Source organism: Humulus lupulus, chromosome 9 (genome assembly GCF_963169125.1).
Source record: "Humulus lupulus chromosome 9, drHumLupu1.1, whole genome shotgun sequence".
In the NCBI taxonomy this organism is placed as follows: Eukaryota; Viridiplantae; Streptophyta; class Magnoliopsida; order Rosales; family Cannabaceae; genus Humulus; species Humulus lupulus.
In genome coordinates this window covers 35,497,501-35,524,751 of record NC_084801.1, presented here as the reverse complement: position 1 = coordinate 35,524,751, position 27,251 = coordinate 35,497,501, and the positions used below count along the sequence as shown (strand labels likewise).

The following is a 27,251-nucleotide window of genomic DNA, read 5'->3' as shown; positions in this document are numbered from 1 at the left end:
ACCAGTTTATGCCAACCACTTGGCAGATATCAAACAAGGGAAAGATGAGTCTTTAAAGAATTATATATAGAGATTCATGAGAGAAGCCAATAGAGCAACTGCTGTAGGAGACGAGGGGAATATGGTTGCCATATCCGCTGGGATAACTTATCGGAGCCCTTTGTGGGATAGTATTCATAGAAATCCAATTTCACCACTTCAACAATTTCTTGACCGAGCAGACAAGTATATGAAATTGGATGATGCAATCGAGAAAGAGGAGAATGGCATAAACAATCCGGGCGGATCAACTGACTCTCCTAATAATGGTGGAAAGAAACGTGGAAATAACGGGTCTGACCACCATGAGTAAAAGAAAGCAAAGTTGAGTTCAAACGAAAAGCCAACCAAGTATGAGCCTCAGTTCACTAATTACACCACTCTCTCGACCAGCCGAGCAGAAATATATCTTGCTAGTCATGAAGAGATTCCCTACAAGAAACCTCCACCCATCAGGAAAGAGATGAGGAAGAGGGATATGAATAAGTTTTGTCGTTTCCATGGAGATTATGGTCACGACACGAATGAATGCAATCACCTCAAGGACGAGAAAGAGTTTCTTCTCCGGCCGGGCAAGTTGAGAAAGTACCGGGCAGAGACACCCCAAGGAGAAGGAGGCAGCAGCAATCCTGGGTTCAAACGACAAAGATCTCCACCCTTGCAGCCCGGACCTATGGACTTTACCTTAGACACTATATGTGGAAGTCCACACTTGGCTGAGGATAGCAATGAAGCAAGGGAGAGGTATGCTGAGCGGGAGTGCTAGGATCAGAAGCCACTAGAACGACGAGCGTCTGTGAATATATTATTTCTAAATACCGCTTTCAAAGTGGTAGTTTAATTTCAAGTTGTTTAACTTGTTATTTAAATTTGGTTTATGAGCTGGTTATTTGCTGACCAGTCATCTATTTTTGAACAATTTTTGTTGTTTAAGAATCGTTATTAGACACGTTTCGTCCTTTTTAATTTACGAGTAATAAAAGAGACTACGCGCAGCGTGGTCGATTCTTGCTACAAATGTGCATGTGTGTTAATTATTCGAACAGTGTTCAACTGGTCAGAAAAATCAGACAGTGTTCAACTGGTCGATACGTTCAAGCAGTGTTCAACTGCTCGAATATTTTCAATATATTCTATGTGTTTCACGAGCAATAAACTACTCGAACAGATTTGGTCAAGTAGCAAGTGACCCAGGATCTTTCGACCCTCGATCATTTGGGGGGCACATGGGGTATACTTTATATAATTTAACACAGGCAATAAGAGCACGAGTTAAGATGTCTGTTTTTGGGTTGACTTGTAAGTTTTTGAAGTCCAAAAAGGCCATTAAGCTAACTTGTTTGACAAAGCTTAAGTAACTTGGAATTTTTTTAAAATTTTCAAGTTTGAAGCAGATATTCGTGTGATAATAAACATTGTGGTCATAAAATGTTAGAGCAATAAGAGTGTGAGAAAGTATACTTACTATGGACTTATGAAATGTCTAGAATTTATAAAGTTAGAAAACTAGGTACTCATGCGAAAATATAAGGCATACATCAGAGTGACTTTACTATTCACAAAAAACTTATAACTTTTTAAGTCTAAAAGGACTTAGAATGTTTCAAGTTAGCAAAGAAAAGTAAAGTATAAATGCCAATAGCTCGGCTGTACGAGAAAAATATCAAAGTTGCTAAGCAACAATTGTTTTCACAAGAAAAAAGAGTAAACTACTGGCGAGGTACAAAGTTTAGCTGATCAGGTGCAAAGTTTTCCTGGTCGGGAGAGCAGATACAACTTCCCTGGTCAACTGAGCATATATCACTGGTCGGGTAGTCTGTTGTTGAGCATGACTAACAGCGATGAGTCCCTGGAATGAATCAAACAAAGACGAACAAATGAATGCAAAGTAAATACTACATAGTGAAAAAATTTCTTGGAGAAGAGAAGTCAATTTTTCCCCAAGATTGATTGAGAGAAATCAATCTCTCAAAATACTTTTGGGAGATTCGATCAAGGTGCTTTGATGGTTTTTGGTGGGGTAAGTTTTAGGCATAGGCTTAAGTGGCTATGCCATATGCCCGAGCGGATGTCGAGTGTGCCTAAGTAGGCCCACGCGCGTGTCCGAAGGTTGGTGTCCGAGCAGCTGGGGGGCTACATCCGATCGGTTGGTTGCGTGTCCAAGGTAGGGGTGTGTTTGAGTGGCTTGGCTGTGTGTCCGATCGGATGGGGAGTGTCCGAGCAGCCAGGCGTGCATCTGAAAGGTGGTGCCCTGGCGTCCAAGCAGAAGGTGAGGGTGTGTCCGAGCGGCTTGCATGGAGTGTCTGAGCAGCTTGGGAGAAGAATGTACAAGTGTCCGAGTGGTTAGAAGAGGATAACCGGTCGACCATACACATGCACTTCCAATAAGCTATTTCCGAGGAGTTAGGCTATCCTACTAGTCATGTACGAATATGAGGGCCAAAAATAGTAGCCGATTGGCTAGAGGATTCCAAGGCGACAACAAATCTCAAGAGCATGGGGCACAAACATGTTTTCCTACTCATGGGATACTACAACAAGATCAAAAAATAGAATTTGAAGAAATCAAAAGACAAGTTCAATCGTGGGTTGACGTGAAAGTTATCGACCGGATGGAAGCTTTTGGATGACCTCAAAAACATTTTGCTAGAAGAAAAGTTTATCATACGAGTAAATCGTATAATAAACTTAGGGGGCGAATGTTATCCCCAAAATTTCAGTTCGATGACGTGAAAATCAGAAGTGACAAGTGACAATGCATGGTCAGTAAAAGGCACATTAATAGTAAATAAATGTGTTGGCTCTTCGGAGTTGTGATAAAGTGATCTGACCGATTTGATAGAATTTTTGTCCGACCGATGAAGATTTTTGACTGACCAGTCAAGTGTCATGCTAGACCAGAGATGTGCCATGTTAGACCAGAGATGTGTCATGTTAGACCAGAGAAGTGTCATGACCGACCAATCAGGTGTTTGTCCGACTAGTCAAGTGTTTGGCCGACCAGTCACTTGTCTTGGCCGACCAGTGAGGGTTTGGCTGACCGGTGAAGTGTTTTGGCTCTCCAGTTTTCCTTTTGGGTGTGATGTGGACTGACTAAATAGATCATTGCTACGCAAGAGATCCCAGTAACTGCTTCAGCTAGAATCGGTCATACCTGCGCGGGAATCTCTCATATTATCCCAAAGAATCGCATATTGTTGTATTTTAAATATTATTATTAATTAAATATTGTGAGAATAACAGAAAGGACCCGGTCAAAGGGAATATCTGATGTACGATCCATGAGCCTATAAATAAATGGCTCATGGTATCATTTTAGGGATCTGATCTTTTTAGACTGAGAAAACTCTCTCGTTTTGAGATTTTGGGGACTGTTACTTGGGGCATTCTTGGGGCATTTTCTGTGAGGTTAGAGAGATAAAGCTTGTATTCTCTAGAGAGAGAAACTCTATATTTTTCTACTTGCACTTAAGAAACTCAGTTGGCTCAAGTTCATCTGATCTTAAGTGTAGGCTAAATATATCACAACTCCAAGTGGATTAGGCTATTACCAACAAATTGGGGCTGGACCACTATAAAATTATCTGTGTCGTATTTTTCTCTTGAAGATTCATTGTAGTTTTGACGTCTACTCGTCGTTGGCCAAAATCGTGGTCAACAGATGTCATAACAACCCACAAACTGATTCTGATATGCAAGAAGACTCAGAACTCTTTCCCAAGGCACCTGAAATATTCTTTACCACCCAAGGACCTCCTGCCCCTAAGGCGTTCCTTAACCTTGGAAAATATCCACAGAGAAAATACCACAATACCATCGTCCAAGACGATCACAGATCCCATTCAAATAAACCTCTGAATGCTCTGTTCATCTGATTCACAAACACTTGGCAATAAACAAATTCTCAAGACATACTCAGCACTCCTAGTGCTCTTATCTGATACAAACACAGTCTTTTATATATTTTTCTCCTTGATATCTAACTGGTACTAACCAAATCAAATATCCACCTTATCTCATAACTAAATCCTTTAAATCTTACAACTTTGCTGAGCCATTCAACACAATGCCTTAAACCTGAATCTATTCCTGGCACTATTCCAATCACCATTCTATCTCTTCATATAAAAGAAACCCTGGCAAGTCCCCTGGAAACACATCCAGAAACTCACAGACTAATCCAGTCCGTCCTGATCCCACTGGCACAATCTAAGTGATATCCATCACACTAGCTAAAAGTTCCATGCATCTCTCTGCCATAAAACTCTAGCTCTCAATACAGATGTCACCAGCATACCAAATCTATGCACAGTGCCAACTGTCACAAGGCTTTCCACTCTCAAGCCCAAGAGTTACTATCCTTTCCTTGACATTTAAAATTACCCCACACTTACTTAACCAATTCAAATCCAGAATCATACTGAGCCAGTCATAACCAGCTTTACCCAAAACCACTGATGAGTCCTTTTTATCATAACCCAACTCATCTCTTAAGTCACCAATACGATATTGCCTTCCCACTACAACATAATCATGTGATCTGCATATCATCTCTATGCTTCTCTATATGAAACAAATAAAGAAACAGCATGGCACCAAAACCAGTCAGCATAACTCAAAACTCAGAACTAGAAAACTGACCTGTCACCCCTGAGGAACTAGTCTCAGTCTCAAATTCTGACTGCATCGGAATGAACATTCGAGCTGGGGTCGAGCTGTCCATCCCCTTTTGCTCATCCTTCTTAGCCTTGGGCAATTCTTCATGATATGCCCAACCATATCACACGCAAAACATGCCCTTGCTCGGCATTCTCCCAGATGATGCCTCTTGTACCGAGCTCATTCTCGGTAAGTCTTCGAGCTTTCCTTCTTGCTCGCTCCAATAAGTGGAGGTACCACTATCTGAGTTCTGTGCTCTCCAGCACTCTGCTGCCCAATCTGATGTTCTGCGCTCTCAACAACAAGAGCCTTCCCTACCACCTGAGCATAGGTAGAGATTTCATGCACTGGGGCAACCCTAATTCCCTGAACTATTATGGGATTCAACCCTTGAATAAACCTTTCCTTCCAAGCTACATCTATAGGTACCATGTCAAAAGCAAACTTGGCCAACCCAACAAATCTACTAACATACTCAGTTACTGTTGCATTACCCTGAACAAGATTCAGAAACTCATTCATCTTAGAAGTCTTGGCTACATCACAATAATACTTCTCATTAAACAGTTGCCTGAATTCTTTCCAGTCCATCATAGCTGTGTCTCGTGTCTGGGATACCACTTCCCACCACGTCCGGGCATCATCCCGCAATACAAATGTCGCACAAGCCACCCTATCGTGACCTACCAGCCCCATACTGTCCAGAATGGAACTGATCATGCCCATCCATTGCTCAGCTCTAAATGGATCTAGGCCTCCCTCGAAGACTGGAGGGTAGTACTCCTAGAATCTTCCACAAAGAAATCTCCATCTATTCTCAACCCTAGACTGAGCCAAAGCTGGTGCCACTCCTGGCACAACAAAGGAAGAGGTGCTCCCCAACAGATTCTGCTATTGCTTTAGACACCTGATCTCTTCCTCATGCTTCTGCAATCTTAATTGCAAATCTGTGAGCATCTGCTGAAAATTCATAGGAGAAGCTGAAGAATTGATACCCTGGCTGTAATTCCGAGCCTCTGTATAACCACCACCAGGCCTCATTATCTGCCTTGGATATAAACCTGCTGATTGAATCTATAGTCAATAACTTGACCCATTAAACATGATGAGCATATCAAGAGTTTTCCCCACGGGATCAATCTTACCACACCACATTCACAAACCACTTGCAGTGCTATAAACATGCCCATGGCACTCATACATCAATCATAATCCCTGCTCTTCCAACATTCACATCATGCCTCCAACTCCAGCATGCATATATCACATTTATATATTCATGGAGTAGGTCATCATATAATCACATTTATATATATTCACGGAGCATATAATCATATAGTCAAGAGCCAGGCTCTATCAGAATCTCATGGTCCCTAATACAATGTGCAGGTAAAGCATTTACATTCTATTTAAGCAGTTAAGCACATAACTACAGAAATAGTTACCATTCCCTGAGTGAAGCTATCTTCAGTGACGAGTGTACATGCCCAGCTTGTCCTCAGGAACCATAAACCTTTGCTCGCTCTGATACCAAATTGTAACGCCCTAAACTCCAGGGACCGTTACGGTGCACATTCCAAACAGTGCTAAACTCGCTAATCGAGTCATTTGGCCATAAACGTGTAACTAAGTATGATTAGCGGTTTAGGGATTAAAAATTTCAGTTAAGATGTAACGTTACACTAGAACGTTTACTGTATACATTGGGATTCCAAAAATATAATTTAAAGGTCTATTACAAGAAAATATTTACAACCAGCCGATCTAAGCGGCAAAACAAGGTTTAGCCCTAGTTCCTCTCCTTCAAACCTCGGCCGTGGCGGTCGAGCAGCTGCATATGTACACATCGTCACCTAAGCTCTCAACCTCAAGGATGGTCCAGCTTTCTTTTGCCTTTACCTGCACCACATAGCACCCGCGAACCGAAGCCCAGCAAGAAAACTCAATATGCTCATGAACAGTCATATCATGATATCAAATCATATATGGCATGCCTAGAAAACATAGCTCTATTCAAGCATGCAAATAAATTCAAACAATGCTGGGGAATCGAGGATAAAAAAAAATCCTGCCCTCCTGATTGGATGACTATCAAGTCAATCCTAATCAAATAAGTGATTTAACACTTGAGGTTCTGGTAAACCATACTGAGTGACCGACAAGCAAGTCACTACGGGGCTCAATACCCAAAGCCATTCAAATGATGATCAGAATAATCATACAGAGCTTATAGCCCTGAACAGATGAGTGAATATCACTTTGAGGTTCTGTTAACCATACTGAGTGACTGACAAGCAAGTCACTATGGGGCTCAGTGCCCATAGTCGTGTAACAAAACCGTTACCTGGGCTTGCCTGCAATGGCTCTATTAGATGAGTGACTGATCGGTAGTCACTAGCTTAAACAGATGAGTGACTGCTGGGTAAGTCACACAAGCGCTTTTAGTTTTCATCGAACTTGAGGTCAGTCCGGCATTAACGCTCTTCTGAGTCATTTAATGCAGATGTCGATTAGATTTAATCTTTATTGGCTTGCGTTGAACACGCTAAGGCCGTCCTGACTTATGAGTCAGCACTGTGTGACCAGTGCCCAGTACCACTGCCGAACTTGACTAATAAGTCATAACTTCACAGTTGATACTGACACCTTTGCCAATTCTGACTAATTAGTCAGTACCATGCACAAGTAAGCAATGCTACCAGTATATATCATATGTTAAATATCCAAAAGTAGGGCATTCAGCATGCTTACTTAACAGTTGCTAGCATAATTATGATCATGCACAAACACAGAGACTCAAGCTCTGAATAGTCTCATATTCAATATTCATGGCATGCCTTAATCACATGTTTCTCGTGCAACACATGCATCACATTTAATCACTTGACATGCCTCAACAATAACCATGCATGTCACATTTAAACATCCAACATGTATCAAGAATAACCATGCATGTCACATATGGGGTGAAGTTTTCTTACCTCGGGTTCGAGCAAGAATTAGTAAAAGAACCACCCTTGAAAACGACCAATCCTTTGATCCTTTAGCGGTCACCTAGTCATAACCAAATATGGAATCCCATCAATAAAATAAATCATAAAAAGGTTTGTAATCTAAAACCTCACTCCCGGGATCCACCCCGCACTCTCGGGACTCTTAATCTACCCAGACGGGGTAAAGGAACTAACCCCCGAGCCTTAAAAGTCATCCCGAGCCCTAAAATAGGTTGTTGGAAAATTCACTAGCGCTGGGGTGCTGCCCCAAAGTCAGAGAAGCCCAAAACCTGCCCTGCCTAGCGCTGGGGCGCCATCAACAGACCAGAAACTTTTCTGGTTTCCCTCCTTGCAATTTCCCCCTGAAACCAAGCCTCAAAACTAATCCCAAACATCATCCAAACATCTAATTCAACCCCTAAACTTCATCTACAACACACCCTCATCAAACCCCAAGCAACCAAACTCAAGAACTTCCATTAATTCCCAACTAACCACATCAAAATCTCTTGACTAAAACTAACAGAAAAACAGGGTATAAACCAAAGATTTCAATGGCTGAATTTCTTACCTCAAGCTTGATTTAGATCCCCTTCAATGATTGAACCAAGGTCCTAAGCCCTCAAGCCTTGCTCTCCTAGCTTGGATCCTCAAATTGGCTCTCAAAAATTGAAAGGAAGGAGGAGGAATAGGTACGGGAAGGAGAGATGAGGATGATAATGATGCTCTGTTTTCTTATATCTTCTACAGCTTTCTAAACTTAAAGGGCTGATATATAACTTAGGGGTGAAAAGACCATTTTGCCCCTAGGTCAAATAAAGGCTTCTTCTAAAGACTCCCAAGGGTAAAATCGTCCTTTCTTGCCTATTTCGTTAATTATAATTAACACCCTCCAATTCCCGCTATTCTCAATATTATCAAATACCAATAATTCATATCCCGTTACCCTTTAATTCCTGGCAACGTTCTAATCACCAAATTACCCCGAGACTCACTCTGAGCCCCGGACTTAATCCCGTTATGACTAGACCGAAAACTTGCCTTCCATGATCGTCTCATGCCGAATGGCTCGAACCAATTCACATACAATGTGGTATTATTTATAATTCACCCACATGCATGAAAATACACAATCACGCCCTCAACGGCCAAATTACCAAAATACCCTTATAATTAAATGTGGACCTATATGCATGCATTTATCATCATATAATAATATAATTCACATAAACATGCATATAATCATTAAATAGCATAATAAATCAATTATGGCCCTCCCGGCCTCCTAATCAAGGTCCTAAACCTTATTAGGAAATTTGGGGCATTACACTATGTTGTTTCCCTTGAACACAAACTTCACGAAAAGATAAGTTAACATGTTTATAATTTGACAATATACCTTGTTTTGAGTTCCATATGACTAGCTTCACTCATATGTCCCATTCGGAGATGCCACAACTAAGAATCTGCACCATTGTGCAGTACAAAAGTTGCTTGTGGTGGTGGTACAGTGTTGCCCTTTAGAGCATATAATCCATGCTTCTTGATACCTTTAAAGACCACTAATGAGCCATTGGTAATCCTCACCATACCATTGCTAATCTTGTAATCATAGCCTTCATCATCAAGAGTTCTTAATGATGTTAAATTCCTTTTCAAATGTGGAATATACCTCACTTTGTTGAGTATTGCCATCCGAACGTTTAATAGATATGGAACCAATTCCAATTACCTTGCATTGTTGATCATTTCCCATAAGGACATTGCCACCATGAACATCATGAAGGTCCATAAACCATTCTTTAACAGGACACATGTGGTATGTACAACCACTGTCCAAGATTTGGTTTGGTGTCACTGCTAAAAGATCTCCATCAGAGTTGTAGCAGTTGTCTCCAGTAGTTTCCTCATATTGAGATGCCTTAGTTTCTTCTTCCTTTTTCTTTAATTCCCAGGAGTGTCTTATCAAGTGACAAACTTTCCCACAATGATGACATTTTCTGGTTTCTTTTGATCTTGAAAATCTGTGATTAGACTTGGAATGACCCCTTTCCTTTGAATAACCTCTAGAGAAGTGTCTTCTTGGTTGTCTCCCTCGAACAATGAGACTTTCATCATTTCTTTACTGTTTGGCTGCTTTATCCAAAGTCATTTCTGCATCTCTGGACCAAAGAGTACTCAACACATCTTCAAGAGTTAATGTGTCATGACTATACATAATCATAGTCCTCATTTCCTTGAATTGATTGAGAAAACCATTGAGTAGGATCACAACTTGATCCTCTTCTTTAATATCCTCTCCCATGTTGGCAAGACCAAGAACAATATTTTTCATGTCATCAAAATTCTACTCTAGAGATGTAGTTGCATTCATCTTGAATCCATAGAGTTTACCTTTCAAGAAAACTTTTGATGCAGTAGATTTTGCTATGAAGAGTTGTTAAAGTTTAGCTCATAATCCAGAAGTTGATTTCCCCCCTATGACTTGTCGCAGTACATTGTATGAGAGGTTCATAACAATGGCAGATCTTGCTTGTTTTTCTGCCAAGTCCTTCTCTTCCTTCTTACTCGGGTCTTCTTCTTTAGCATCTTTTGTATAACTAATTAAAACACCAACAAGTTTCTAATAAATCAAGATAGCATCATCTTTTCTTTCCACAGACTAAAATCCCCGGTGCCATCAAATTTCTCTAAATCTAATCTTGCAGATGTTGAACCCATGTTGTTTTTTTTTCCAAGATTCTTTGAACTTGTCTTCAAAAAATTTGTGTTTCTCCTTCGTTCCAAACCTGTCTCTGATACCATTATTGTAAACAGACAACACAAACTCAAAGCATACAAGTATAAAATCTAAAAAACACTACTAACAAAAGAACTAAGAATTGAAATGAAAACACAAGCAGGAAAGGATAAGAACATGACCAAATTTATACTGGTTCAGACAATAATATGTTGACCTACTCCAGTTTCCTCCAAATGAGGTTCCACTAAGATTATAATCTCGGTTACAACCTACTGATTCAACAAGCCAAAAGCTTGACTCAACACCTATACAAGTGAACAACTTCCAGGAAGAACCAAGACTCATCTCACAATATAAGCTCTTCGTCTTTCTCACTCAAGACTCTCAACTCTCTCTTGCTCCCTTACAATTCACACAATGTGTTTCCCAATCTCTCTCTTCAATCTCTAAAACTTAATCTAATAAATGAGCTGAACTGAAACCTCTTTAAATAGATGCAGGGGCTAAACAAAGTGTAACAGAAATTAACTACCAATATGACAGTGATAGACCTCCGCTCACTTATATATATACACGTAAGAAAGGAAAAGCTGAGAAGGATGCCACGGTTACTGAAGGTGGTGATTTGTCAAAAGGGTAGTAACTTTTGCATGGGTTCGTTGTATGGGATTTGTTAGTGAATGGGTAGGGGAAAGGAATGTTTATGTACTGCCTTAGTAAGAGAATAAATAGAGGGAGGAAGCACTTAGAAGGGTGTGGAAGAATTAAGGAGGTTATATACCTATTTGTAGGAGAGAACCAGGCTCTCGAACATCTTGGCTATTTCAATACAAACAACCATTTTCATTCTGTTTGCTGTTGTGTATTCTCTGTTTTTAACTCAATTTGTAGGATTATCTTATCAGACAGCTGGTAGTTAATATGGTTAAGTGGCATGGTTAGTTAATAAGGATTATAATTCTATAGTTTTCTTATTCCATTTTTTTTTTCAATTTCTTGTTCTTGCCTGCAATTGTATCTTATTTCTCTTCTATACATAACACTTCGCTCATTTTTCTCTACTATCTCAAACACTTTCATCGCATCAAATACCATTCAATTTTCTTTTGTAATTTTCTTCTGCTACTTTATGTCTTCACTTTCTTCTGTTCTTCATTCAAGAACTCTGTCTCTTCATCTCTCCCTCCCATGGCTTTTTCTCCCACACATTCATCCACTACACCTATTGCACCAACATAAATCCCTACTTAACCACCCATGCTATAAAAGATTTGATCCATCTATTCAATCTTCAAACACCACAATTTTAGGCATAACAGCCGCTACTACTCTAGTTGAAGATGTATGGCTTCTTGATTCTAACGCATCTCATCATATTATAAACAACTCATTTCTTTTGTACAATGCAAACCCCTTCAACAAATATGACTAAGTCATTGTTGGTAACAGTTCAAAACAACCTATTCTATCTATTGGTTATTCAAAACTTCACTCTTCTCATAATGATTTTAGTTTGAATAATGTCTATTTTGTTCCGTCTTCAACTGCTAACTACTTAGTGTTTCTAAATTTTGTATTGATAGCAAAGTGCTTCCAGAATTTCATTCTAACTATTTTCTTGTAAAGGACTTGTTCCCAAAGAGAATTCTACACCAGGGCCACCTTTACAAGGGTCCTTGCACTTTTCTACCTATCTCAAAAGTCAAGACTCATCCAACATCTTTTATTTCTTTTCTTGATTCCATATTATCTGCTTGTATAAACTCTTTTGCTTGTACTTTCTTTTCTAATAAAACAAATCTCTTGGTGATGTTTGGCATGCAAGATTAGGCTATGCTAACTCAAAGATTGTAAATTTTGTTCTTGAGCAAAGACAGAAATAAGGAACTTTTTTGATATATTATTTTTGTGTGAATAATACATATATATACATGTATAAGATTACCCTAAAAAATACAATAAAATACTGACTTTAATGCCAAATCACCCTATTAACAACTTTCCTAGAATAAACAATATCAATAAACAAATCAGCTATCAAATAGCTTTAAACACTCATTCCTAATAATAGGAAAACTTCCTAAAATAGTTTGATTTTCTCCAACACTCCCCCTCAAGTTGGTTTAAAGATGTCTTCCATAGCCAACCTGTTATTCAAAAAATCAAACTATTTTTGAACAATCCTTTTGTGAAAATGTCCACTGCTTATTCTTCGGTAGGAACATAAGTCATGCAAATCACTCCTTCCTCTATCTTTTCTTTAATGAAATTTTTATCCACTTCTACATGCTTTGTATGGTCATGTAGAACCGGGTCATGAGCAATCAAGATAGAAGCCTTGTTATCGCAATACAGTTTCATAGGAGATGATTTAGATACCTTCAAATCTTCAAGTAATCTTGTTATCCACAATATCTCACACATACCATGAACAACAACTCTAAACTCAGCCTCAACACTACTTCTAGCAACCACATTATGTTTTTTACTCCGCCATGTGACTAAGTTACCTCCAACATACGAACAATAGCCTGATGTAGATCTTCTATCAACTGCACTCCCAACCCAATCTGCATCTGTATAGGCTTCAATTTGTAAATGCCCCCTTGACTTAAACATGAGTCATTTTCTAGGTGTTCCTTTTAGATACCTTGAGATCCTGTAGATAGCTTCAAAGTGTTCAGGTCCAGGTGCATGCATAAATTGGCTCATCGTACTCACTGAAAATGCTATATCTGGCCATGTGTGTGATAGGTAAATCAATCTCCCAAATAATCGTTGATAACGTTTCCAATCCTTCACATTCTCAGCTTGTGTAGGTTGCAATTTGACATTTGGTTCAATGGGTGTTTCAATAGGCTTACGCTCTAACATACTATTCTCCTTACGCAGATCAAGAACATACTTACACTGATTAACGAAAATTCCTTCCTTGGACCTAGAAAATTCCATTCCAAGAAAGTATTTTAAAGACCCAAGTCTTTGTTCTCAAACTCCTCAGCAAGTCTCCTTTTTAACTCACCAAGTTCATTACGATCATCTCCAGCTAACACAATATCATCCACATACACTATTAAGACAACCACCTTCCCTTCCTTTGAATGTTTATAAAACATGGTATGATCGGCTTGACTCTGAGTATATCCATCACGCTTCAGCTGTAACGCCCTGGATAACCAAGACCGTTACACTGTGTGTTTAAAATAGTGCAAGACTTGCTAATCAAGTCATTTAAACAAAATGTGAATTCAATGTCATCAACGGATTAGGAATAAAAGATTTTGGTCATAAATAGGCTATTTTTATTAAAAATGACAATTTAACACATGGAAACTCAAAACAGGGTTTAGACGACTTAGTTACAACAAATTCCAAGAGCTACAAATAATTCAAGCCACTCTAATGGCAAAATTACATTTTAGGTTTCCGTCCCTGTACAATTCCTCGACCGTGGCGGCCGAGTAGCTGACAATGTACACCTCGCCCCCAGAGCTCTCCAACTCATGGTTGACTCAGCCTACCCTTGCTTTTACTTGCACCACGTAGCACCCGTGAGCCGAGAAAGCATGGTATCATAGCAAAACCAACGTCATTAATCAAATATTCCACAATGCACAACCAGGAACTCAGCTACTCAAAGTATTTATCCATTCAGTGATAACACTCAGCAGATTAACAGTTTATCATTCAGACAGTCAACCAATCTTAATCATAACACAACATTCACGTTCATAATCAACAAATTACCACATCATTCAAATAACATTCAGAGTCGGTGCCCTTAGTCGCATCCTCTATTTAACACACTGTCTTCGGTTCACTTGGGCCGCCCCCAATGTAATGCTCACTGACTCCGGCCAGCTTAACCGAGATCAGTGATAAATAAGCTGCCTCAGCTACCAGTGGCTGAGCCGCGCCCTGTGCGCAAATATTGATTCCGACACCCTTAGGCCGGTTATCGCATGTCCCATGGCATAATAATACCATCTCATGACATGATATACGAATATAGGGAGCTCTTAGTCCCATCGTGTCCACGTGGTTAATCACATTCACATAACAATGCATACAAACATAGGGAACACTTAGTCCCAGCCTAGCCACATAATCAGGTGCAGCTTTCTTACCTTTAGATCCCGCTAGCTCGCTCAATTGATCCTCAAGCACGATCCCGTCTGAACCTTAGCGCGTACCTAGTCACAGCCATAGATCAGAATCATCACCAAACTTCAAATCCAAAACCTAGCCTCGGGACCAATCCCGAGCCCCCGGGAAGCCCTAATTCCACCAAACGGGGTGGTGGAATCAAACCCCAAGCCTCCGGGCAAAAACCATAAGGAAAAACTCAAAAACCCCTTTCTGGAGACAGGGTAGCGCTACAGCGCTCTAAAAAGGGCGCTATAGCGCTACAGGCAGAACCAAAACGCCCAGAAAGCCCTAGCCTAGCGCTGTAGCGCCCAAAGGCTAGCGCTACAGCGCTAGTCACAGACAAGCAGCACCCTGCTTTCCCTCTTCGACTTTCCTCGAACCAAAACCCCTTGGAACCCTTCCAACCCTCAATTACACACCAAATTGAGTCTACCATCACCTATATCTCACCCCATACAACTCAATAACACAAGACCTAACCACATGCATCATCAAACTAGAAAAACAAACATTGAACCCAAGAACTGAAAGATTCAACCAGAAACTCAGATACTTTGAACATCAAAACCAGAACTTGTTACCTTTTATGGAGGATTTCAACCTTAGGTTATTCCTAGCATCCAACCAGCCTCAAGCCCTTCAACTCCTCAGGTTCACATCCCTTTATTCCATCCAAAACTCAAACTTAGAAACCATCTCATTAAAACCCAGAAAATCACATCAGGAAACCTTAAAGCTTACCTCAATTGACATGGCTAAAACCTGCTAATTCTTCTAGCTTCACCAAGGTCCTTAGCCCTAAGCTCCATCCTGAGCTTACTCTGGAACTCCAGCTCCAAAACTCATAAAGAATGGTGAAGAAATGACCCAGCCGAATGAGAGAGGGAGAGATAACTCTAAGTGTTCTGTTTTTCTTTCTTTCCTTCTTCTTCTCTTTTCCTTAAGCTTCTGAGTTAATCTACAACTTCCACTAAGACATAAAGACAGATGTTACTTATCCCTTATAGTTAAATGACCATATTGCCCTCCCAATTAAACCAAGCTTTTAGATATCCTAAGGGCATTTTAGTCATTGCTCCCAATTCCCACTAACTCCTCAAGTGTCCTAAATATTTACCACTTAATTCCCATCATCTAGCTAGTCACCAATTATATTTCTCAATACCAAATCATCTCCAATATATTCTCCAAATTCCCAGATACATCCCAGGCTCACATCGAGCCGGGTATAAATTCCTGCTGTGACTTTCCCGCTAAACCGCTTGTTAGGATCGCCTCGAGCCACATGCTGCAGACATACTCACATAATAATGTGGTCTCAACATTAACCTACCAATATACACATAAGTATGCAATTACGCTCTCAATGAGCCAAATTACCAAAATACCCTCACAACAGAGTATATAACCCCATGCATGCCTTTATCATCATATAATAATATGACCCACATAATCATTCATATAATCACATAATAGCACAATAAATCAATTATGGCCCTCCCGGCCTCCTAATCAAGGTCCTAAACCTTATTAGGGAATTTGGGTCGTTACATCAGCACTCTACCAAAGCGCTCAAACCAGACTCTAGGAGATTGCATTAGCCCATACAAGGACTATTTTAGTTTGCAAACTTTCCCAAAACCAAAAACTTTTTCAAACCCAAATGGAGGACTCATAAAAACTTTTTCTTCTAGATCCCCATTAAGAAAAGTAGTTTTTACATCTAATTGGTGCAAAGGCCAACTAGAATTAACATCAAGAGAAAGCAAAATCCGGATGGAATTTATTTTTACAACAGGGAAAATGTTTCTTGATAATCAATTCCATAGGTTTGAGCAAACCCTTTTGCGACAAGCCTAGCCTTATACTTCTCAACACTTTCATCAGCTTTGCTTTTTATTGTGAAAACCCATCTGCACCCAACAATCTTTTTATCCTTCGGTACTTCTACAATCTCCCAAGTACCATTTTACCTCAAGGCATTCATTTCCTCTAGAACTGCCAATCTCCTACTTGAATCATCTAATGCTTCTTGTATATTTCTAGGCACAAGAAGTTCTGAAATATTTGTAGTAAATGCTTTACGGTATTTTGACAAATGGTTGTAAGAAATATATTTAGCAATAGGATATTTTGTGCAGGTACGGATTCCTTTTCTTAAGGCAATAGGAAGATCTAAATTGGTTTACTCTGGGACTACTTCAACATTAGATTCAGGTTTAGTAAGAGAAGTAGGCAAAGTTGAAGTAGGAAGAGAATTACTTGGAATATTTGGAAGACCGTCGTTCAGGGCTTCCGTTTGACCATGCAATGGGATGATTACTTGGTCTTTATTTCTTTCAGTGACATTTCTCCTAGAATAAACCACAGGCTCAAGATTTTTACGATTTTTAATAAATCGCAGTATTTCTTTTGTCAAATTCACATTTAGTAGGTTGAGTTGTTTCCAATATTATATTAGGTAGAGGATCAATTTCCCAAAAATTTGATTCCACTAAAGTCTCCCCCTGAATAAAATTAATGGTAAAAAAGGGAGTATTTTCCATAAAAGAAACATTCATAGTCATATGAATACGTTTGGTAACAGGATTTAAACACTTGTGACCTTTTTTATTAGGCAATACCCAATAAAAAGACATTTTTTAGTTCTTGGTTCTAATTTGGATCTAGACCTTTTCAGAGTGTGAACATAGGCAGTACAACCAAATATTTTTAAAGGAATATCTGTATTAATTCTACACCCCAGAAACAATTTTTTTCAAGCAATCAAGTGGAGTAGTATACTATAAAACTCTAGTAGGCATCCTATTAATCAAATAAGAAGCAGTAAAAAAAACATCTCCCCATAATTATTTGGGAATATTCATGTAAAACATCATAGCTCTAGCCACTTCTAATAAGTGTCTATTTTTTCGTTCAGCTAAGCCATTTTGTTCATGTAAGGGCAAGAAGATTGCTGAATATTTCCCTTTTCCTTTAAAAAATTGCCTAATGTTTTATTAAAATATTCCGTTCCATTGTCAAACCTTAAAATATTAATTTTACTCTGAAATTTTGTTTCAATCATACAGTAAAAATATTTAAAAACTTGTGCCACTTCAGAATTTTCTTTCATTAAATAGACCCAACAAAGACGAGTATGGTCGTCGATAAAAGTAACAAACCATTTTTTACCTGAAACTGTGGTAACCTTGGAAGGCCCCTAAACATCGTTGTGAAAAAGATAAAAAGGTTGAGAAGGACAATAAGATTTTTTAACATAATTATTTTTGTGTCTCTTGGCCAATACACAACTCTCACATTGAAAAGATAAAGGATTTAATTTTTAAAAGAGTAATTGGTGAAAATGACCTCTTTTTTAAGTCATTTTGCACTCTGGTCTAGTTTTGATAATTTTTTACAAAATGGTCTTTGTCTAAAATTTTGATCAGCTGTCTAAAAATTTCGACCAGCTGTCTGGAGTGTCGAATGTCATTTTGCAAAAAAATTATCAAAACTAGGCCAGAGTGTAAAAGGACTTCAAAAAATAGGTCATTTTTCCAAGGTACTCTTTTAAAAATAAATCAGGGAACAAATGTTTTAAATAAGAAAAACTAGGATGACCCAACCTATAATGTCATATCATTATTTGATCATAAACAGAAAAAGAATAGATGCTACTAAGTCCTTGAGCGATTTCATTAATTGATAGAGTATCCTAAAAAAAGTAGAGACCATTAATCATCCTAGCACTACCAATTGTCTTCCCCAAGCATTGGTCTTGAAAAATACACTGAGATTCATAGAAAACAACACAACAATTAGAGTCTCTAGATAATTGACTAACAAATAGAAGATTACAATGAAGTTGAGGAACATGGAGAACAGATTCAAGATCTAATCCCTTAGATATTTTAACAAGGCCTTTTCCTGCAATAGGTGCAAGAGTCCCATTAGCTATCCTATCCTTTATATTACTTGAACATGGGATATATGATTCAAAAAATTTAGAAGAATTTTTCATATGGTTAGAAGCTCCAAAATCAATTATCCATGGAGCAGAAGGTGTTAAAAAAGAATGAAGAGCATACTTTTCATTACCTGTTTGTGCCACAGAAGCAACAGAAATACCAGATGATTGTGGGTTGGATTTCACTGGTTCATGAAGATGAACAATCTACTCTTTGGTAAAGGGAAGAGCTTCAGCCTCGTTAGCACTAGGAAACGTACGCCCAAATTTGTCTTGTGGTTTCCAGTTTGCTGGTTTCCCATGGATGCGCTAGCATGTCTCACAAGTGTGACGAGGCTTGTTGCAAAAATCACACCAGACCTGTGGCTTTTCATTGGATCTGTTATAGCCTCCTCCACCAGTAGTAGCTAGGGTAGATCCCTCAACAGTTGTTCCAACAGCCTTCTTTCCCAACATGACATTCCTTCGACTTTCTTCTCTTCTAACCTCCGAGAAGACTTCAGCAATAGGGGTAGAGGTCGTCGACCAATGATTCTCCCCTTCATTTCATCAAACTCAGCATTAAATCCAGCCAAAAACTTGTAAATCTGATTTTCCTCGACTGTCTTCTTATGATGTTTATCATCTTTAATAGATTCTCATTCATAGGTGTCGAAAAGAGCAAGATCTTGCCAGATTCTTTTCAACACAGTAAAGTATTTGGTAACATTGTCCTCACCTTGCTTTATATCACCAAGTTTGAGATTCAACTAAAATTTTTGGGAATGATTCTCTAAATCATAATACATCTGATTTACATTGTCCTAGAATTCTTTAGCAATAGGATAATACATATAATTTGAACTTATCTCCTCCTCCATAGAATTAACAAGCTAAGTCATCACCAAGGAGTTCTCTACATCCCATGTAGCATAAGCTGAGTCATCCTCCTTAGGAGTCTTCTTCTCTCCCGTCAAATAGCCCATCTTCCCACATCCTTGCATGTACATTTGAATTGATTGAGACCAGCGCAAAAAAATATCACCATTGAGTCAAATGGTGGTGATTTGAGCAGATTGTGATTCAAAAACATGTTTAGAAGATTCAAAGGTGTTTGGGTTTAGAGGATTGGTCAGTGGGATAGTGGTGGACTCGTGGGAGGTGTCAGACATCGTGAAGGAAGAGAGAAACTAGGGCCTGCTCTGATACCAAGACAGAAATAGGGAACTTTTCTGATATATTATTTCTGTGAGAATAATTCATATATATACACTTATAAGACTACCCTAAAATAATACAATTTAAAATACTGACTTTAACGCCAAATCACCATATTAACAACTTTCCTAGAATAAACAATATCAATAAACAAATAAACTATCAATTAGTTTAAACACCCATTCCTAATAATAGGAAAACTTCCTAAAATAGTTTGATTTTCTCCAACAAGCAATGTAACATTCCTTTTCAATACAATCACACAACATGCTCTTCATGGAATTAGCTAAAAGTCACAAGACACTTTTCTTTATCAACTTCCAAAGCTTCGTGTCCTTTAGAACTTATTCACACCAATCTATGGGTATCTGCAGCAGTCCCTGTAACTGATGGCTCACATTACTTTCTCTTATTTGTGGATGACCCTCTATTTTCGTGGTTATATCCACTGCACACAAAATCCCAAACACCTCAAACCATTAAAATATTTGCTGAAAATCAATTCAATCTCACAATTAAACATCTAAGGTGTGACAATGGAACTGAGTTTAAACCTTCAATACCTTATTTATCTTCTTGTGGCATTCAAATATCTATTTCATTTCCTTACACTTCTGCTAAAAATGGCAGAGTTGAAAAGAAACATAGACATGCAGTAGAAATAGGTATTTCTATGCTAGCTCACTCCAAACATCCCTTAAGTACTGGCTTCATGCATTTCGAACTGAAATATACAAGATTATAAATAGGTTACCAACTCCAGTACTTCAAATGAAGCCTCATTCACTCTATAACAAAGCACTCGATTACTCATATTTGAAAATTTTTGGTTGTCTTTGTTTCCCTTACATTAGGCCTTACAACTCCTATTAAGATCCATACCATACATTTTTCTGGGGTATAGCACAAAACACGATGGGTACTCATGTCTAGACCAAACATAACACAGAATATATATCACTAGACATGTATTTTTCATGAAAATAGATTTCCATATTATAATTCTTCTCCATAATCTACCCTTCATCATTATCTCAATTTACATCCCTGCTATCTTATTTCCCCAAACCTTGACTTGCAAACTTGGAAAAGATGGAAGAATACTTGCATATGTAATTTAATCTAGTTCGATGTGTTTAGATATCATGTTAAAAACAAATTGAAGCCTGAATCTTGAATCCATTCTGTACATACCCAGATATCATTCTATTCCAAGTTACTAGATCAATTTTTGGCATCATATTGAATTGTTTAGAAGCATCAAACAAGAGTTGACATTTTGAATACAGTCAACAGTGTGTTAGCAATTGGAGAATCCAACACCAACCCACTAGAAAGCCCGCGAAACTGCATAGCAAACAATTCATTTATTCACAGGCACAAATAGACAATATACAAGCATATGTAATTGAATTTAGCTTCACATTTCTCTCACTCATTTTCAAGAAAATTTCAACCGAATATTTTGTATCTCCTTTTTTAACATAACCATCAAACATTACATTCCAGACCGGACTATCTCTTTGAGGCAGTTTATCAAATAATTACCTTGCATCATAAATACAACCATTTTCAGCATAAAACTTAATCAAATAACTCCCCACAATTATATCTACCAAAGAACTCCCATTAATCTAACTCTCTCATGTACTTGTTCTGCCAAACTCACGCTGTTCAAACCACCATAAGATTTAATTACAAGAGGAAAAGTGTACTCGTAAAACAAAAAAGCATACTTAATCAAACCCATCACAGTAAGCGAGTATTGAAACATATATTTCTCATGTAAAAAGCTTCCACACAAAACATACGAGGCCAAAATCTTAGTACCCAGAAGAATATTTTTGACAAGTTCAGTACCACCAACAATGACCAGGGCATGAACTTGCTTATACCTTACCGAACAAGAGCATGTCACGACAAGCTTGCAAGATTGACACAAAATGGTTTGTTAAAGCTTCTTTAGTGCTTAGGAAATATACAAATGGTTTTAGCAAATGTGGTGATGTAGTGTAGTAAATTGATTTTGAAGTGTTGGTGAATTTAACATATGATTTTCTCATACATAGCTTTGTCTAAATCGATTCTAACAAGTTCCTTTCTATGTTATCTATTGTATTCCTGTACTCTTTAGCAGCAAACTATATGGAAGTGTAGTTGGTCTATGAATAATATACGGCTTATGCCTTTCAAGGACCAGAAACATAAGGATATACTCTCGATATCACTTATAATTATTGAAAATTCCAAAATATAAATTGGTTATATTGAAGAATTATACAATAAGTTTTTGGTTAAATTTTAATTTTAAAACATTAATAATGCAAAAAAGAATATATCATTATCTATTTTGGAACATCAAGTAGAATGATTATGCCTTAAAACTTGTAATCCATATAAATACCTGCACTTCAGTAAGACCCAAAAACTAGGCATGGCAAAATGGGGCGGTGAGGCAGGGCGGGGCGGGGTCCCGACTCGACCGGCATCTTTGCCCCGGTAAAAACGGGGCGGAATTCGAGGCAGGCCCGCCTCAAATTTTTTTTTTCTATCCTCTAACTCAATTCTCTCATGCTACTTATATACATAGTACGTAAAATTGACATTTTATATGTAGTTTAGAATATCTTTAATTCTATATAGACTAGAATGAATTATAAATATTGAAAAATATGTTTTATATAATTCATCCTTATTCTTGTATTTATTTTGTAAATTTTAAAATAAAAAAAAACAAAATATAATATAATATTTAATTGTGTAGTTGATACGAAGTGTAAAATATAAAGATTACAATAAAAAATAATATTTAGGTTTAGGGAAAATTCTAAAATTATAATTTAATGTTTCTAAAAAAAAAGTTAAATGGGACAAATGGGGCGGGGCAGACCCGCCCCGCTCCAAGAAACTAATCTGGGCGGGGCGGGGCAGGGCAGACCCGCCCCATTTACATGCCTACCAAAATCTCTTGCCAATTAAAGTCTGCAAGTGTCCATACCTTCGAAATCAAATGCATAAAAGCAATGGGAGTTTCAAAATATAATGTTAAAAATGAAAACGAAATTTGTCATAAATTCGAACACAACAAATGAATGAAAGTACTGACAATTAGAAAAGAAAAACAACAACAACCAAATTTGGCGAGTTTAGAAATGCGCAGTTAAAATTAAAAGATTTTATTTTTTAAGTAAAAATAAAAAATAAAATCTTTACAATTTAAATTTTGGGAAATTTACATGAGTACCTTTACAAAATAAAATGAATAAAATTAATAAGTTAAGCCAAACTATTTACAAAAAAGTTTTGGAGAAAAATAGCACGAAAATGTGTGATTTGAATAATTATTGATGCAAATCGCAAAAATTTAAATTCACACCTATGCACTTGGAGTTTTTCTCACAAATTATACATCTATGGGGTGTATCAATTTTTATTTATATTTAACTAATCAAAATAGGTTCAATTAATTGAAATTCTAGTGTATTTGATGCAATCACCACAGGAAGCTTTCTTTGCTAGTTTGTTGGTGCGTTGGTTCAACTACCATGGGACATGCTTGATTTCGAAGGACTTGAATTTCTTCACCAACATGGCTACTCGATATTGTACTCCATGCGAGGTTATTTTGCATGACATTCTCCATCCCCAAACTTGGATCTTTTTCACTCCCATACTTAGGCAATATCTAACGTGTAGACGAGTGCTTCATAGTCTGTCTCATTATTAGTGGCTTGGAAATCAAGTCGAAGTGCTTCCTTGATCCACAGTCCAGAAGGTGCTTCATACCCAATTTTCTTCCAAATTGTCCAGCTTTTCCATTATGTAAGACTTGAATGAATGAATATTCACAATGAAATCTGCAAGAACTTATCCCTTCTTAGCCTTCTTGGGAGAAAAGTTAATAACATATGCACTGAGTTTTGTAGCCTACTTGGAGAATCTACTAGATAGATCTAGTTTCGCCAGGATTTGTTGGATTGGATAATCAATCAAAACAAGAAATGTGTGGGTCTCAAAGTATTGCTTTAACCTTTTCTTAGTAGTGACAAGAGCTAAAACGAGTTTCTCTAAGATGTTGTTTTTCATATTCAAGCATTTCGCTACAATATAATTCAAGCATTTGTTTTCCATATTCTTCTTGGAAAAACTTACCACAACATCTGACACGGCTAGATACATGTACAGCTCTTGACCTTCTCTCAGGGCAGAGAAGATAGGTGGAGAGCTTAGGTATTGCTTCAAAGTTTTGAATGCTCTATTCTGCTATTCTCTACATCCAATAGACGAGTTTTAGAAGAAAGTTTGGCATTCGTGAAATGAATCAGCTTAGCATAGTGATCTTGCCTGCTATTTTTTTTCACTTTTTGCACAAATCGAGGTTCGATCATCTTAGATAACAAGCTTATTTGGGTCGATTGGCTTTTATCCCTTGCTTGCTCGCAATATGACCTAAGAATTGTCCTAACGCAACTCTAAAGAAACATTTGTTTGGTTTTAATTTCATCTAATGGTGATTTAAAATTTTGAAGCATTCTTCCATATCTTTATTACGGTTAGAATTTTGCTTGGTCTTGACCACCACGACATCGATGTATATTTCCATGATCCTCCTAAGTTATTTTGCAAAAATTATTATAATTTTTGGTACCCCAAAAATAACTTTTATAAGCTCTACCAACCTTAACCTAAATATATATATGTAGACATTATAAGTAATATATAATATATGTGTGATTTTATTCCTACATTTTATCCCATATATTAAAATATATGGAATAGAACCTAATAAACATTAGTTAACTGTAATGACCCTCAAAACATACAAGACCAAAACATGTGGAAATCTAAACTTATACTTTGATTCATTGTACCAAAAATCCATATAAATAAACTTTTAAAAAGATCGCGTGTGCACACTTTTAGTTTAGCAAATAGAAATAAAATTTCTCTTCCACAAAGTTATAGCAAAATGGTTATCCCAAAAGAAATAACAAACTTCCAGCTTTTTCTTTTCAAATGGTGATCCATCCAAAACCTCTCCAGGTCAGGCCACATGTACATATCCACAAGCAAACTTCGGCCCTCACTGCTCCACTTTGCTTTTGCACTTACCTACAACATGAAACAACTAGGTAAGCGAAAACACTTAGTAAGAATAGCCTTGCACACAAATATACTAAACGTAGAAATGGGTTGACCTAAGGTAGATATCACCCGGTCATTAGGTATTGGATAAATTTCCAATCCTATCATACAATTCTCAAACAATAGCCAGACCAGAATCAAATACTTTGATTGTTCCTAACAAACAATGTTACACAAAACATGATAACCTACACTTAGAAAATTCCAGAACATTCAAGATATATAACACATATCATAACTACTCAATAGATTAACAACAAGGGATCTGGGCCTCAACCCGGTTCTAGCATTTATGTCTTACCTCCAACCCGGAGTATATTACCATTGTCCTGACTCCAACCCGGACTATATTTTTACCTTGTCCTGGCTCCACCTCGGACTATATTACCATTTTCCTGGCTGCAATGTGGACTGTATACTTACCATGTCCTGGCTCCAACCCAGACTATATTACCATTGTCCTGGCTCCAACACGGACTGTATACTTACCATGTCCTGGTTCCAACCCATTGTCCTGGCTCCAACCCGGACTGTATACTTAACGTGTCCTGGTTCAAACCCGGACTATATTTACGCTAGGGTTCTGGCTCCAACCCGAGCCTACTTACCATTTAGACGCAGAATGGAAAAGCATTGAAAGAGTAGGCATTAAGCATACCCTGGTCTTAATGACCCAAACAAAACTAGTGTAATATACTACTACAAGCACACACTAGTATATTCATGTTGTAGCCAAGAAAGAGAAAAGCTAGCTTACTTGGAGTTCTTAGCTCCCAACTGGATCTTTAACACTGCTATTCGTTTTCCTTTTTCACGATTAATGTAATTATTACAGTGTACTCAAATTAAACAATGACATACTCTTATAGCTAATATTCTATGATAGCTACAAGCAATAAAATTTTCTTAGAGACTCTATACTTTAGCCTCTTAAACACCTTACAGTGTATAAGGCCAGATTTCGTTTCAGTCTTTACAGTAACATGAGAAAAGCGGCCTCACTGCACACGCTCTCCATGCCGTGCATATTAATATTCTTTAACTAAAGAACTATCTTATCGGATAACTCGTATTTTGGTTTTAAAAAAAAAAGAGTTTTACTCAACTCATAACTTTAGAAAAATACCAACTTGTTGTCCTCTTACGAAAGTTTACCGTTTTCTATCATTTACCAAAATAACGCTTTTTGACCCTTTACAAATAATATCTGACAATGTTATCCCGTTCTCTTAAAGGTTCTACAAAACTCCAAACTCCTATTTTAAACATTTTTATCCATAACCCAGGTTCTCTTTTTATGATATTTTTTAATAGAAGGGCAATTGGACCCTTAACTTATAAAATGGTCAAAAACAACTTTTTATTAAGGTTCAAAATTCCCACTTTTCAATTTTTAGGGAAAACTTAGAAAACTTATTTCTCTTAAACGTTAACATATTTTTCTCTCAAATTTTACAGGAGTCCTTGTACACATCGTAACTAATTCCCTTCAAAATTTTATAATTTTTGGGATGGAAAAACCCATTCGAATTTTTAAAGCAATCCGGGTAGTGCCTGCTGCCCAGAAGTTTTTTCCCAAATTCTATGGTAACTTTGAAAATTTATTTCTCGTACATCGTAGCCCAGTTATTTATGATATTATACAGGGATCTTTAAACATGTCTATATTAGCTTCCAACAAAATTTCATAATTTTTAAATTATTAAACTCAATAAAATCTTTAAAGCCATCTGACCAGTGCTTGCTGCCCAAAAGTTTTGTTTCTAGATTCTAGGGAAAATTTTGAAAAATCATATCTCTTATACCTTAACATATTTTCGTCTACAATTTTACAGTGACCCTTAGGCATGTTTAAGTGACCCTTAGGCATGTTTAAGCTAACACCTTGCCAGATTTCATAGCTTTTTTATTAGTAAAAACCGTTCAAAAGTCAAAACAATTTGGATAGTGCATGGTGCCCATAAATTTTCCAGATTTACATTAAAATTCCAAAATGTTCATAACTTGGGTTTGAAAATTCCTTTTTACGATTTTCAAAGACCTATCATCAAGTAATCACAAAGAACTATGAAACTACACAAATATTTTTCACAAACAGAGGCAGTGGAGTGAGATCTGACCTGTTGGAAGCCAGACCACCAAATTTTTGCAACATGCATTTTCATTCACACTCAATAACAACAAGTTTTCTAGCATAAACCCTAGCCACATGCATGTATAAAAATCATCATAACACACAAAAATCTCACCCTTACGCATAAAATAAGCTCAAAAACTATTGAAATACCATATACAACCAGATCTACAAGAATCACCATAAAACATAAAGAACTCAACCATAGATTCTACCTTTCGAAGCCCTAGCTTGGACATGTGT

The 27,251-nt window shown here is 37.5% G+C and overlaps 1 pseudogene; it reads right to left on the bottom strand.

Annotated features, from left to right (window-relative positions):
• LOC133799611 (pentatricopeptide repeat-containing protein At4g21300-like) overlaps nucleotides 1-27,251 on the bottom strand; it is an 81,306-nt pseudogene that overhangs the window by 13,318 nt on the left and 40,737 nt on the right.